The sequence below is a fragment of the Pinus tabuliformis genome, chromosome 3_2 (genome assembly GCF_031772625.1).
Source record: "Pinus tabuliformis cultivar Carrire ecotype Pingquan chromosome 3_2, CPIR1, whole genome shotgun sequence".
Classification (NCBI taxonomy): Eukaryota; Viridiplantae; Streptophyta; class Pinopsida; order Pinales; family Pinaceae; genus Pinus; species Pinus tabuliformis.
In genome coordinates, this window is record NC_142302.1 from 1,002,431,700 (window position 1) to 1,002,444,426 (window position 12,727).

Genomic DNA, 12,727 nt, shown 5'->3' on the forward strand with positions numbered 1-12,727 from the left:
GTTTTTGAGCTCTAACTAAAGAAAAAAAAATTGATAAAAGAATGTTAATTTCACTAAATGTAAATAATAATAACTTAAAGAATTAATTTTTTATTATAAGTTGGTTTAAACTTATTGTTTTGAATTTAAAATAAAAGTAAAAAAATTGCTAATTTTACCATATATTACTAGTTAAAGTTATGTTTATAAAAAGATTTTTAATTTCATTAAATATAAATATAAATAATTGAAAATTTTACAAGTTAGTTCTTAAAAAAAATGTCTACATAACTACCTTGTAATAAGAAAAGTAATGAATACTTATTTATGTTTATGAATGTTAATGAAATTAAAAACAATAAACCAAACAAAAGAAAGATTAGATTCTACTCATTACCTTGGAGAGCATATATTAAAAATATATATATAAATACTTAAATTTAAATGACTTATTAATGAAATTAGAAAAATAATAGTTTTTTTAAGTTGAAAATAAACCAAAAAAAATGAAACTCTATTCATAGTTCATGGAGACTTTGTCACATAAACATTAAGTGAAGAAACTACATATGTACATACATGACAACATCTAAGAAAACAAACATAGTAAATCTATTTATATCAAATTCCTTAAAGTGTAATTTTTTATCATTTAATACGAAATAATTAATACATGACATTGAATTAAATGATAAAACAATTTACACCTTAAGAAATTTAATCATGTTGATACATGAAACTACTCTATCTCAAAAAATTTAAGGTGTAATTATGGGTCGAGAGCCCAATATAGGAGAGATGTTGTCAATGTTGTCCAATAATGTACATTAAAAGAAATAAAAAAAACACCTAGAGAGAGAAGTGGAGAGAGGCAAAGAGAGGTGTGTGTGTGTGTGTGTGTGTGTATATATATATTAGCAAGCGGGAAATTACATACATTTACATCCAAGAGTGCGTTCTTTGCCTCTGTAAGAGGGAACCAAAGATGAAAAGCATAAGGGCTTTGCCCCAAGAAGGAGAAATTAGAGCCCTGCAGTTTTAAAGTTTGCATATCCAGATGACAGTTAACAAAAATCATGCTTTTGACAAGAAGCATTGCAAAATTGTTGAATGAAGGGTAAAAAATGTTGCATATGGAGCCACAGGGCTTGAGGACACTGAGCTACCAGCCTTCAAAAAGAAGAGAACTGAAGTGGCCTGCAGAGAGGCCATATTGGAGTGAAAAAATTGACCTGAGAGTCGCCATGCCACCGAGAAGATAAATTTTGCTGCGCTAAAATTGCATTGTAGCCACATTGGTACCACATTGCACTTGGGCATTGTCTAGAGCTTACATACTGCCAGTGTCCGCCAAAAGCTCCTCCAGGATGTATCAGCCATAAGGACTGGGACGAGGAGGAGACGAGCGCGCATAAACCACAGAGGGGACACGAGCTTGGGAAGGAGGGGGATGTGGGCCACAAGGGCGCAAGGGATGGGCAGGGAGGAGGAGTTGACTGACGAAGAATGGGAGGGGGATGGAGCATGAGAGGAGGAGGAGGGAATGTTGGGAGGGAATTCCACATGGAGGACTCTAGAAAGCTGCCTGAGCGAGGAGACAGAGTGGCTTTGGTGAGAAGAGAGCTATGCAATCCAACCAGAGGCCTTTATTCTCTCTTGGGCACTCTCCTTTAGCTGACGAGCGAGGAGGTTCCTGAGTGCCCAGAGCATTGGGCAACCCCTACAAATTTCTACCTCCTTCATAGCCAGGACCTCCTTGCGAATGGATTTTGGTATTCCATTGTCAAACATTGCAGTGATGGTAACGTCGTTAAAGGTGGTGGGGTGGCACCCATGACCTCTACCTCTGTTGGGGTGTCAACCCCTCCCCCTGTCACGATTCATGGTCAGAAGGCCGCAAAGCAGAGTCACTGAGTCGAAGTCAGTAAAAGTGTCGAGGATAATGACAAAGGGAGAATAGAGCCTGGAGAAAGGAATGAGCATGGGGATGGAAGGTTTATTGCAGAGGTGTGGGAGCAGAGGAGCTTCGTACATTGACAATTGGCGCTCAGGAGGAGTGACTTCTAGGAGTACCACTTGGTGAGGATGATGAGTCAAGTGGGGGCTGAAATCTATGGCCTTGGGAGGTGTGCCAGATGTCATTGAATCACTCAGATCCAGGGAAAATATTTCAATATTCTAATGTAGATAATTTGAATAAATATTTCAACCTTCATGTTGAGTAAAATATTTCAATGTCAACTATGTATATATTATATAAAGTAATTAAAAATTAAAATTTTATTATCCTTAAAACATTTTATAGCAGTCTTTCTCAAAATCAAGGAGATATGGAATTCTTTTTATGTTCAACGGACAGTTAACACATGGTGTATGTGTGTGTAAAACCAACGTAGATCCATCTTAAGCCCAAATTTATCAAGGAGAGAGATCCAAGCTCACAAGGTGCAAAACAATTTTTCAAGTTTTGCATTCTAAAAGAGGTTTGCACCTCAAGAGATTTGATCACTCTCTACACACGATAGATCTAGGTTTAAGATAAAAATATTTTAATATCAAATACATATATTGAAAGCAAAAATTTATAAACAATAAAGTTTTTTGCATTACATTTATAAATACTTGATGGAAATGTATAAATGAATGCGTGATATTAAAAAAAATAACAAACAAATATTTCAAATACAATATTTTTATATCCATTTTACAAAAAATAATTTTGTATATGAGATTTCAATGTATTTTGTTGAGGGTGAAGGATATGTGTAATTTCTTCCATATATATATATATAAACTTTAGATTTATCATGGGTGGATAGAGATCGACTTCTTAAGGTGCAAACTAATTTTTTTATTTGTGAAACTTGAAAGAAGGGTTTGCATTTCAATGTATTTGATCTAATACATAATAATAAATCTAAATTTAAATAAAGCTACATTACTATATTATAAGAATATTAAAAAATAATTTCATTTTTATTATGTAATAAGATGAAATGATCATTGAGAAGTGTAATTCAAAAATATTAAACTTGAGGTGGAAATTATTGGACCAACGAGCTCTTTGAACTCTACAGCTAGGGTTTCTGTCTTCCTGTACGATTCAGATTATGACAAAGGTTGGAGGGGTCTCTGAGGCCCCCTCCTTTCGGGATACTATCACGGGCAACAATAAGGAGCCCAGAATCTCATTCTTTACTAGGCTTATTACCTACAACGCCTTTCACTCTTCTAGAACTGCTAAATTTGCGAGAGAGGAAAAGAAAAATAATTGAAAAGATGCAGAAGACAAGCCTGCAAATGGAAGCATCCCAAAAGAAGCTTCGACTTCGTGAGAAAGTATCGAAACAAAACCCGACAATTCCCATTCGGAAAAGTCCCAAAGAACCAAGTAAAAAACCAGTAATAATTGCAACCCCAAGGCAAAAAAGATCCTGGTGCTGGAAATCCAGGACCCAGATGTGGCAACCTACAGAGACTACATGTAGGAGCATGCATTCATCTATAAATTCATGGGAATCTGACCCACTAAAAAAGCTTTGAACTGGTGGATTCAGACAAAATGGATACCCAAAGGAGAGATCAGGCTACAACTAGGATCAAAGGGATTCTTTACGACCATTTTTTACCTCCTAGAAAGGGACTGTATTTTCGAAGGAGGACCACACTTCTTCAACTCAGTCGGGCTCTACATGAAATACTGGAAGGAAAATTTCACCCCCGAAAAGGAAGACCTCACTAGAGTCCCAATCTAGGTCAGGCTCTACTAGTTGCCAACAAACTATTGGTCACCATCAGTGCTCAAGGGAATCGTGGATGAGCTAGGGGAATACATAAAAATGTCAAAGGGAATAAAAAATGGTTACTATGTCTCTTATGCAAGAATTTTTGTTTACATGGATGAATAAGGTGTCCTACCAGAGGCAATCAAGTTAGTATTCAGAGGTAAGGCTTGGCTCCAAAATATTGACTATGAGAATATACCATTTAGATGCAGAAAGTGCCATGAACACGGGCACCTATTCAGAGAATGCCCTTAGAAGAAGGCTCAACAAAGCGATACTCAAGCTCAAAAGAAATCAGATGAACAAGGTTTCACTAAAGTGGGACCTAAAAACAGGCACAATAGGAAGACTCAAGGGAAACAAAGTCAATATCAAGTAGTCAACAAAAAAAAAATGAAGCCCTACAGGAAGACTAAGAAGAACCAATCTCAGGTGGTAAGAATGAGGAATAAAATAAAGGGAGCATCCAAAACTTAGCAAATCAGATGCAACTAGAGGATCATTCCAAGCATTTTCAAGCAGAGGAAGACCACATACTAGAAGACACTGACATGGAACCAGCAATGACAAAAACTTCCCTTGAAGACAACACAATAGAGGAAGCCCTTAAAGGAGTTGATCTCATCTCCATAGCATAAGAATGGAAAAAAAATGGCTTGGCAACTATACCAATAGAGCACATACAGAGAATAGAAGGAGCATACCTTTTACAAGAAGAACTAAAACAAGGCACATTCCAGAAATTCCCAGATGACCCAACACACAAAGGAATACTGGCAAACATGACAATAGGGCAGCACAACCCCAAAGGACCCAGCATAAAAAGAGGAAGGAAAACCATAGGTCATCTCCTCCAGGAACTTGGAGCAAGACTTCTCAATGAAGGTTGCGTAAAAACAATCACTCTATCCCCAGATCTTTATCAATGAATTATATCTCATGGAATATAAGATGCCTAAATGGTCTAGGAAAAAAAAGAGTGTTAAAACACAGACTCATTACAAACAAACTTGACATTGTTCTCATTCAAGAGACTAATATTTCCATGGAGAGGCTTAACATTCTTCCTAAGAACTGCTTCAAAAAGTATAACCACATTGCCAATTCTACAATTGGCACCACTGGCGGACATTTGATATTATGAAAAAGCTCACTTTATGAGTTATCCTCATCCGTATTGAAGAGGAACTCCACCACTATAGTTCTAAATATCATTGGTTCAAATGATAGCATATGGGTTACTAACATATACGCTTCATGCAAGGCAACTGAGAGAATCCATATGCTACAAACGATCAAAAATATCCTTGAGACCATATCTCTACCATACAAAATCATTATAGGGGATTTTAACATGGTCCTAAATCTTGATGAAAAAAATGGGGGATGCGCAAGTTGGACAAAGACTCAGAAGTATTCCAAGCAACCATTAACGAGTTAAGTCTGATTGATATCCCAACGATAAATGGCACCTTCACCTGGAACAATAGAAGGGGTGGAGTGAGACAAATTGCCTATATACTTGATCATTTTCTACTCTCAGAAGCCATCTACGTGACCTCCTGGGAAATGGAAGCTCGCATCCTCCCCCAAATGGGTTCAGACCATTGGCCTATATCTTTGAAAGTGCATATTTCCTATGGCCCCAAAAATTAGCCCTTCCGTTTTGAATCGTTCTAGATTGAGCACCCAGACTTCATTGAAAATATGAAGGAATGGTGGAAAGGCCTAATGCCACAATTAGGTACTAGAATGTATCAATTCCAACAAAAAATAAATTTCATCAAAATTAAAATCAAATTTTAGAATAAAGAGGTCTTTGGTAACATCTTTAAAGACAAAAAATATCTAGAACAGAGTATGGACAATCTCCAACAAAGAATCATCAACAATGGCATCATTGACCAAATGAAACAAGAAGAAGTAAGCCTCCATAAGAATGCAAAGAAAGAGTCTTACAGGAGGAGAAACTTTGGCAACAAAAGTCTCAAATTAGATGGCTTAAGTGTGGTGAACACAATTCTTCCTTCTTCTGTCGCTCCATGATTCAACATAGGAGACACAACAAAATCCTTGGCCTTAAATCCAAAGAAGGAAGTACGATACATACCCATGAGGATATAGCGAACGAACTAAATGAGTACTTCAACAATCTCTTAGAGGAGCCCAGGGTAGACAGATCTAAAGAAATCAGGGAAATCACTCACAACATCCCTACAATCCTCAATCAGGACCATAACAAAATACTTCTAAGGGAAGTAACTTTGCAAGAGTAGAGGAGGCTGTAATGTCCATGCCTAATGGGAAAGCCCCTAGACTTGATGGTTTCACAATTGAATTCTATAAATCCTGTTGGCCTTTCTTAAAAGAGGATGTTCATGCTCTAGTGGAAGACTCAAAAATCAACAAAACTGTTCTAAAAGCCCTCAATGCTACCTTCCTCACTCTCATTCCTAAATAAGAAGGTGTCGATTCTCTAAATTGGTTCTATCCTATAGCCCTCTGCAATGTAATCTACAAAATCATCTCAAAGGTCCTTGCCAATAGGATCAAGTCTGTCCTTCCCCTCCTTATATCCTCAAACCAATCGAGCTATGTGGAGGGAAGGAAAATAATGGACAACATTATTCTATCTCATGAACTGATTCACTCACTTAAAGTTCAAAAGAAACCTGGCATGATGATGCAGATTGACATGTGGAAGGCCTTTGATAAAATAAGTTGGGATCACATGAAGGAAGTACTAAAGGCTTTTGGATTCAATCAGGACTATATTAATTGGATTATGGCCATGGTTTCTGGAGCCTTCTTCTCCATTCTTCTCAATGGCTCCCCCTCCAAGCCTTTTTTCCCCACCAGAGGCATAAGACAGGGAGACCCCCTGTCTCCCTTCCTCTTTGTTATCATGGTTGAAGGTATAAGAAAATCCCTAAAGGCTGCCAATCTTAACAACTCCCTTGTTGGCCTCAAGCTTCATGATAATGCCCCCTCCTCAACCCATCAACAATTTGTAGATGATACCTTGTTAATGGGCATCCCCACTGTCAAGGAAGCTCTCTCTTTCAAAGAAATTCTCAAATGTTTTTCAGATGCCTCGGGAACTTCCATCAACCTCGAAAAATCCAAATTATTCTTCTTCAATACTCCCATTTCCATTCAAAGAAATATCACTAGAATGCTAGGCTTTCAAAGATGTTCTCTCCCCTCTAGATATCTGGGAGTCCCTCTAACCGACAAATATTTCAAAAAATCCAACTGGGAGGACCTTCTCAACAAACTTAGCAAAAGACTTTCCAATTAGACTTTTCGCTGCCTTAATTTGGTGAGAAGACTGGTCCTGGTTAAATCAATGTTGCAGGCCATGCCTCTGTATATGTTTTTTTCTCTAGCCACCCCCAAATCAATCACCAATACCATCAGATGCATCCAAAGGAACTTTTTATGGAGGGGATCAGACACTAATAAAAAATGGGCTCTTGTAGCTTGGGAGAAGGTATGTAAACCATAAAATGTTGGAGGTTGGGTTTAAGGGATCCAAATATTCTTTGAAAAGCCTTAGGGGCCAAGACCTGGTGGCGTTGGATAGACAACCCACAAACACCTTGGGGCCTCATCTGGAGGGAAAAGTATGCACCATTTCACCCAAATGACAATCTCATCAGGCTCATAGGCAACATCAAAGGTTTGACAATTTAGAATCAAGCATGGGAGAATAAGGTTATCATTCAAAAGTACAGTTTCTGGGAGATTGGTCATGGAGAAAAATCCCTTTTTTGGGAAGATGTTTGGCAACAACTACCTGACCTAAACAGGGACCAGTTCACCCAAATTCGCACTACTATGAAAGAAAAAGGCAAGCACAGGGTGGCCCATTACTGGAAGCCCAACAACGAAATGGAAAAATGGCAAGAATGGTTGGAATACAAATATTGGGAACCTCTACCCATTGGATTTGATTGGAGAACTTTTGCTAATACCATTCAAGAAATTCAAATCCAATTCAATAGAGGTGAAGATAAGATCAGATGGGGTAAAAACTCAGAAGGCAATTTCAATCTCAAAGAAGCCTATGACTATATGGCAAACCGTGATCAACTACAGCCCCAACAAAAATGAAAAACTCTGTAGCGCAGACAATTATGGCCCAAAATCACCCTTTTTCTTTGGCTAACCATGCAAAGGAAGATTATAACATGGGAAAATTTATGCAGAAGAGGATTCAACAGAATCTCAAGATGCCCTCTCTGTGAAGAGCGCGAAGAAACAATAAACCATCTCCTGTACGACTGTGAATATTCTAACAAACTTTGGGAGTGGGCTAAGGTCATTTTCAGATCTTCTGATGGGGACAAGGCTTCCATCCTCAACACTCTTAACAATTGGAGAACTTATTTCTCCTCACACCCAATGGTTGATAGGGCCTCGAACATTATCCCCGGTACCATATATTGGGTAGTATGGAAAGAGCGAAATACACGAATTTTCAGAGAAGAAAAAAGGCCAGAAGAGAATATCCTCACCTTAATTAAACATACAATTCGAGAACATGTAGCCATCTCGAAATTATTGATCTTTGGTGACCCCCCTCGTCCTACTGATATGAGGATCCTACAACTCCTTGAGTTGCACCCTCCCCCTTAGAATAATTTAACTCCAATGATGGAAAACCATGAAGCTCCTTATCATTGGCACCCTCCGGATAAAGACATCCTCAAATTGAATTGCGATGGAGTTTCCAAAGGCAGTCTTGTAGCTGCTAGTTTTGGTGGAGTCTTCAGAAACTCACAAGGAGAGATAATATGCTTGTATGCGGGCAACCTAGGCATAGCTACCAACAATGTTGTTGAACTCCAAGATCTAGAACATGGTCTGGACATTGCCAAAGTCTAGGGATTTTGGCCGCTCATCATGGAAGGAGATTCAACTCTCGCCACCCAGGCTTGTCAGAAGCTTCAACAAGGCATGACTGTCACCAAGGTAATAGACAACTGGAGGCTCAACAATACCTTGCATCGCATCAACCAACACGTTGGAGAGCTGAGTGGGCTCCAATTACAAGTCATCAGATGGAAGGCTAACAACCTGGCTGACAAGTTGGCAAATGAAGGAACAATTGGTAGCACAAGAATCCGCTCCCTTGCATGGAGGGACTTGGAGGATGGACCTCTCCGCCAGGATTGTGAGGCATTAAATAACATTGATAAAGGAGTATGGGTTTCTCTCAATAATGAGAATGCATGTTAATCTCTAGAAAAAGAATGGTACAATCCTCGCATCCCCTCATACTGAATTTCTCAAACAACAACCATCCCAACTCTTCTCATGAGGTAGGAAGTTACCAGATTGCATCGATCCTTCAGAGTCCCCACTAACCTGATCCCTCAACCTGTACCGTTTTGTGCTCTCTCATGAATGTGTTGTACCTTTTACTGGCCACAATTAATGGCTTTTTCATGCCTGTCTTTTTCTTTCCCACCTCAGCCGCATGTTCCTCTTATGAATACCCCGACCCGCTCACTCTTCCCTACTGCTCTTTTCTCCCTCAAGCCTTCTCTTTCATTGTATTTTCCTTGGATTTACCTCATGATTCCCCTTCCTTCCATATCACGACCTCTCGTCGTAGTGCTGTCCCTATCCCTTGCCGCGGCCGCGACCGCAACAACACAAGGTGGGACAACCCTAGCATGAAGCCCCGCACAAGATCTGAGGTATCGACAAGAATAATAGCCCTCAATTATGTTGTCTCTATTAACCCTGAAACCTAGGACCACATTCATAATCTGGAGCTCTAGGTGTAGAACATAAGATGGTGGGTGACCATGGAAGCAGTAGATGCTCAATTTGAATGGATACTCGACCTATGCCTTGCCTGTGCTAGGGATAATTTATAGAGTCGCACCATTGAGCTCTCATGGCAGCTCAATACCATTCTCGGACTCACATTGTAAGAACAATTTGAAAATACTAAAGCTGTGGAGGCAAAGTTAGACATGCTGAATGATAAACTCATTGTCTATGTGGAATTTGTCCACCACCGACACTTCGTCATGGGGGACTCGCCACATTACGCTATGATGAAGCATGTATAGCTACCATGCAGGTCAGCAGCGGTGGCTCTCCAAGCATCAAGAAAGAGACAGTTGGCGCCTCCATCAATCACCAGGCTTTGACGGACGCCCCTACTAGAAGTTCTTCGGAGAAGCTCATCAAGTTGGAAGACAATCCCTCAGACGACTTTGCTTAATGAAAAGTTGTATGATTCTTTTTGCAGGTCTCTGGAACTATCCTCATATCTAGGCCACTCTCGACAATAATGCTACTCTCTGCGATTCGGGTCCCCTAGATAGTCACAGTTCTCACCCTCTCAGGTTAATGGGCAATTTTGGTAATTTTTGCAGAATTGTCAAGTAGAACCTCCATCTCTCCTTTCAACCCCGAAGTAGGGGCTTTTTTGTAACTATTGTAAAAGGAAAGTTCGAAATTGGTGTATGAGCATCCTGCTCGAGCTAGCCCACTCTGATTGTAATTACCATCTTTTGAATTAATAAATACTTTCTTACTTATAAAAAAGAAGAAGATGAAATGATCATTTAAAACTAACCTAGATCCAGCTTAACCCTAGATCTATCAAGTATGGAGAGTGATCAAAATACTTGAGATGCAAACATCTTTTTGAGAGCAAAACTAAAAGAAAGCTTTGCACCTCAAAAGATTTGGTCCCTCTCGGCTCTTGATAAATCAGGGATTAAGATGGATCTAGGTTGGTTTTATTATTGGGGGTCTCTATAAGTGAGGAATGTTTAGATCAATAAAAAGTTAAATATAAATTAATAGTTAAAACAAACACACACTCAATTTAAAAATTAATAAAAGTAATAATTAAAATAACAAGTGAGTGATATTCAATGTGTTATATTGCAATTTTTGTGATTATTAATAATATTCTAGATAATCTCTTTAAAAAAAATTCAAAATATGCCTATTACAATAAAGGAAATTTAGATAATGAAAATTCATATTGGTAAACATATTATTTAAAAACTTCAATTTATATATTATTATAAATAATCAACCTAGATCTATTTTAATTGGAGATCTACCAAGTGTCTAGAGGGATTTAAATAGTTAAAACAGATCTTTTAATATGAAATTATTATTATTATTATCATCCAATTTTAAGGTCATGACCAAGACAAACACCAAATTGGTGTATGAGACCCCCTTGTTTGTGGGACAAGGGACTCACCTTCGGGTAGCGATTTGACTGTTAAGTCTACGAAAGCATATATACTCTACCCCCTCTTAGGAGGAAACCCATACTCTTAACCATTAGGCCCACTTAAGCTGTATATATGACTAATACATGACATGAAATTAAATGATAAAAAAAATTACACCTTAAAATATTTGATTCTAAGATGGATTTGCTTTGGCACTCAATTGCACTATGAGGTGCTATACAACTAGTTAATTGCACTGTGAAGTGCTATACAACTAGTTAATTGCATATTGAGGTGTTATACAACTAGTTAATTACATATTGAGGTGCTATACAACATAACCTACCATGAGAGAGATGTTGGCACTTAACATTACATGACACAAAAAATTAAACTTAACCTTACATGACACAAAAAATTAAAGTGCTCTACAACCCATTATGATATATATATATATATATATATATATATATAACAAAAAATAGAGATCAAATTTAAGATTGAATGCTTTTGTGATTCATAATGTAACCCAAGATCTTATAGAGAAATCACATAGAAAATTTCGTTTCAATCTCTATCTAAATTCATCATCAAAACAAAAGATCAAATTTCTCAAAGTATAATATTTTTTATTATTTAAATATTTACACATTAAAAAATTTAATTGGTATTTGATAAATCTTAATTTATGGTTAGTTTATCTTCCTTCCCTTTCAACTCTTCTCTCATTTTACTCTAGTCCCCGGCTCTTAAATTTATTAATTTTTCAAAACACATTTGACTTTCTTAATCATATATTTCCTCTTTTTCACTTTTAGTTATTGTAATAATAATTAAACAATTAATTATTTCCTTATATATATTATTAAATTAAATTTCCCATAAAATTGATTATTTTTTCACAAAAATCTTTAAATAATAAATATGGTTTTACTCTCTCTTTCACAACTATCACCCTTATTTTACTTTTATTTTTTCCCTTCCATACGTTGCCTCTCATTTTATTCGAGATTCTTTGGCACCACATTTGACTTTTTTTAATCATATATATCCTCTTTTTCACTTTTAATCATTTTAATTTTATTTAACCATGAGTTATCTCTTCACATATATTATTAAATTAAATTTCAGTAAGGTTGGCTATTTTTAGAATGGTCTTTAAAAAAATAAATATTACTTTATTATCTGTTTTACAACCATCACCTTTCACAGCCACCACTTTTTATTTTTTACTCTTTTAGATCAGCGTTTATCTTTTCTCTATAAATTTTTCTATTATCAATTTCAATTTTAAATGTTTTTAAAGATGGGTAAGTGTTTATTGGCAAAGTAGGAGAATAACTTTTATTTTTTTCTTCTTTATAGACTCAATCATTTTTATCAATTTGAACTTTAGATATTTTTAAAAATAAGTGGAGTGTCCACTAAAAAATAAAGAATAAAAAATTCTTACATATAAAAAATAAGTTTTTATCGGAAAAAATAAACAATAATCTTTATTCTTTCTCCATAAATTATAAATTCAATATCATTTTCTATTATCAAATTCAATTTTAAATGTCTTTCACAATAAATAAAGCATCCACTAAAAAATTAAACAAATATTCAATATTTCCAAACAAATATTCAATATCTTAATGATTTATTTTGAAAACCTACATGCCCAATTTTTTTTTAATTTAAAATTGGAATTTAATGTTTTTTATTTATTTAATTAACTTTAAAAATAGTCAACTTAAAAAA